This window comes from Octodon degus, unplaced genomic scaffold (assembly GCF_000260255.1).
Source record: "Octodon degus isolate 3935 unplaced genomic scaffold, OctDeg1.0 scaffold00033, whole genome shotgun sequence".
In the NCBI taxonomy this organism is placed as follows: Eukaryota; Metazoa; Chordata; class Mammalia; order Rodentia; family Octodontidae; genus Octodon; species Octodon degus.
The window spans coordinates 5130100-5134191 of record NW_004524609.1 but is presented as its reverse complement, the minus strand read 5'-3'; positions in this window follow the sequence as shown (position 1 = coordinate 5134191).

The window sequence follows — 4092 nt, the reverse complement described above, 5'->3', positions numbered from 1 at the left end:
CGCCGTGTCCCCGAGTCAGCGGCCGCCGACGCGCGGCCGGGGCGGGGGGAGGGGAGAAGCTGAAGCGGAACTTTTGCACCCTGTTTACTGACTCGCGGTCGCTTCCACTCGCGGGTTACAGCATCCGCGAGCACCTAGCTTGGGACCCTTCCCCTAGGAACGCGGGTGGCCTCGGGCTCCGCGGGGACCCGCCCGTCGGGGCCTGGCTGGGCACGGGGACTTCCCGGGGCAGGTAACTTGGGACGCCGGCTGCAGATTGGGGGCGGGCGTGCCGGGGCCCTAGCGGTCCACCTGCCCGGCTCCCTCGGGCGGCGACCCTAGCTGTGCCGGAGCTCGGGGCGGGGAGGGGACGCAGAGGCGCCGGGCTGCGGCCCGGAGCCGAGCGCTCAAAGTAGCGAGCGACTGGCGCCGGGCTGCCGGGTCCCAAGCCCTCCTCTGCGGCGAAACCGAGCTCTCGCAGCTCGCGCTTGCTGTGGCGGCGCAGACGACCTCTTTCTTCCGGCGTCCAGCAGCCCAGGGCCCCCCGAGAAATGGAGGTCGAGGGGTCAACCCCCTGCGCCGTCTTCCCAGAAGTTGCAGTCTCCTTTGGTGTGTGGGGACTTGCTTTGGTTGCTTCCCTCTCCCGCCCCATCCCCCAGTCAAGCTGTGGTGTACAAAAGAGGTCCCAAAGAAAGCACAGCTTTCGGGGTAGGAGTGTCGCTCTGCTGTGGAGCACCTCTTGGCATGCACGAAGACCTCAATTCCCGGCACCCCTCCCCCAAAACAAAATCTTCCAAAGGTTACAAATCTTAAAAGTTTACAAAACTTGGTACAAAAGGTTGTTAAATGGCTCTATTAGGAGAACTCACCGGCACTGCCATTAACACACACATGCCCACTTTCTGTGCGGGTAGGGCCTTGGGTTGGCCCCGGGTAGACCCTCGGGTTCTAGAGGGTTCTAGATCCTACCAGAAGCCCTCTAGAGGAACCTGGATAGTGGCAGACCAGAGCCTTGCCCTAAGGGAGCCAAAACTCCACCCGCAATTGTCAGGGCCAGGTGAGGAGAGAGGGGTGTGGATTCATTAAGGGAATGGCCCCGGGGTCACTGGTGAGGGAGGGAGCTGGCTGTGAGTCACGCCAGGCAGAGGAGATGGGGAGGGGGAAGACCTCCCCGAGTCACCCTTCCCTCCTGAAAAGCTCAGAATCAATTAGGAGACTGGAACCTTCATGAAGCCTGGTTCTTGAGGCTCCTGAGGGCGCTGGGCTGAAGGCGGCGCCGTTGGTGCCCTCAAGCCCCTGTGCTGCAGCTGACTAGTGGAGTGCCCCTCCTGGAAGGGAAGTCTTATGTCCCTGGTACCCCAGTTACACCTCTCTAGCCCCCCTTTAAAACAGCCCCTGGGGCCAACGCCCAGGAGATAGCTCGGTGACCTAATGCACCAGGTCTCAGTTCAACTGTGTGTACCGAGGAGAGAAATAACCAAAAAGCCACTACCATGCACTGGTTTAACAGTTGCTCTTTTGTTTCCATGGTATGAGATCTGAGCTTCTTCCTCAGTAAACACTCATGAACCCAGGGCAAGGACAGGGTCTCCCAAGCATGCTTTGCAAAGTGTTGGCCCAGAAGAGTGCTCAGTTCATGTGACTTCGCGATGCACTGCGTGTCCTGGCCCATCCTTGTCCCAGACAGCACCTGTTGTCCGAGAGCTTGGAGTGCCTCCTGACTGCTTGTGCCCCTGCGTCCGTGCAGTCTGTAGTCGTCTGTCTGACCATCCCAGTGACATTTATGAACTGCGATTCAGATCTTGTGACTTCTTACACCTGCCAGATGCTTGCCCCCCACAGTCGGAATACGCCCCAAGTTCCCAACTGAAGCTGCAAGCTCCTGTGAGAGGACCCTGCTTTCTCTCAGAATGGGGCCAGGCTGGCCTTCTTTCTTCCTGACAGCAAAAGTCCTGTTCTCCCAGCTCTCCCTGACAATCCTTATCCTTTCATCATTCAGTCTCAAGCCCTAAGATGATCTCAAAGAGAAAATTTGTGATCCCCTTAAGCAAAACAGATCACTCTCTACCTCCTGCCTATGGCAGAAGTTATCTTGTTTGTGTAGTTGTCAGCTGCTGTGTGCTCCAGTCCAGTTAGAGTACAAGCTCCCTGAGGACACAGGCCTTCTATAATTTCCACAGCGCCTAGGCCAGGGCCTGACACACAGATACTTAGCAAGTACTCATTGAGTAAGTGACCTGGCTGTTAGCAAGAGAAAAGGGTGGCGATGAAAGGGGATTCTGAAGCCTGAAAAGAAACTTCTCTTCAGACCGCTCTGCCCTGTGCGGCTTGATGAGGTCAGCAGATAGGAATGGGGTTAGAAGAGAAAAGGCTGCAGTTAACTTGGCTCCACTCAAGTTCTGCTGCAAGGAACACACGTAGCCCCAGCTCATTTCCTCTTCCATCCCTATTCTCCAGGATGACGCCTTGGCTACTTAAACAGGTCCAGGTGCAGCCCTTGGGGATTTCTTCTTCAGTTATACCCCGCAGTCATCTCTTCCGGGGGTTCGAATTCCATCCTCCCCAGAGAGACACCCAAAACTCCACCTCTATTCCAGGTATTTCTCCTGAGCTTCAAAGATTCTTGAGCACCAGCCTCTTGGCCTCTCCAGTTGGTCTCTCAGGCACCTCACCTGCAGCACAGACAGTTGGTTGGGACAGAGACTTGACAATGAGTCTGCCTTAGGAAAATTGGGACCCCGGGGAGAGGCTCCCTAAGGGGCTGAGGGAAGCTGGGGGAGGGGCGTTTCCTCGGGTCAGAGGCCTTATTGTGGACTGCAACCACAGTGTCTCAAAGGAAAGGGCCTGGCTAAACTGAGGTAGGCCCTGGAGAACTGGGAAATGCCCCCCTCCTGACATCAGAAGTCTAGCCCAGAGCGGCTTCATCCTCTCTTTTTCACACCCCCACCAAAATAGCCCAAAAAAGTGCATAGGAACCCCTGAACTTGGGCAACTCCTCGACCTGATTCCTGGAGTCAGACTTTGTCCTTTTCGGGACAAGGTCAAGAGCCCAGAGGAAGGAGAGAACTGTTACACAGAACTAAACTCGCGTCTCCCTCTAAACATGTCCTGCCTTGTGATGTTCCCTGGCTCCATCGCCGCTTTTCCATCCTTAAAATCGGTCAGACTGCAATCCCTCCTTGTTTCTCTCAGACTCTACCTGGAATCTCTGTAAACCTCCTCTTCAGAGTGTATCCAAGAGCTGACTGCTTCCTAGCTGCTCTGTCACCACTGTTCAGGCCCATCCCAGTCGGTGTCTCCTCAGTCTCTTCTCTTGGCTGCCACACTGGTCTTGCTAAAAACCGAACAGACTCTTATCCACCTCTGCGCCCAGCCCTGATTCCCACCATGTTGGTCAGAGGAGAAGCTGGAGTCCTGTACTGTGTGCCTCTTCTCATCCCTCTTACCTCATCTCTTTATTGGTACCTACATCAATAAAGATTTAGGGGCTGGTGAGATGGCTCAGTGGTCTAAAGCACCTACTTAGAACAAGCTTAGCAAATCAGAGGGACCGCGGTTCAATCCCCCAGCACCACATGCCAGCCAGCCCCGCCCCCTGGTGGGCTGAGCTGGCCACACACACACACACACACACACACACAAATAAATAAATAAAATTTAAAAAATAAATAAATAAAAATAAAAAAATAAAGATTTAGCTGCTTCAGCCTTAATGTCCCGTGTATTAGGATCCACACAACCCACATCTTTGTAGGATCCACACAACCCACATCTTTGTAGGATCCACACAACCCACATCTTTGCCTTCCTCAAGCCTTTGCTCATTCAGTGGGTCCTACGCTCACCATTCTACGTAAAATTATTATATTCCGACCAGACACTGTAGAACATCCCTGTCATCCCAATTACTAGGGAGGCTGAGGCAGGAGGATCTTTAAGTTCAAGGCCAGCTTGGCACCTTAATGAGACTGTCTCAAAGTTTTAAAATGTAGCTGAGGAACAAGTACAGTATGTGCCTGGGAAGGACTGGGACCCATCCTTAGTACCACCAAAAAAAAAGGCGGAATAAAGTATAAAGAGATAAAAATAATAGAGAACACAAAAGTGAAGAGA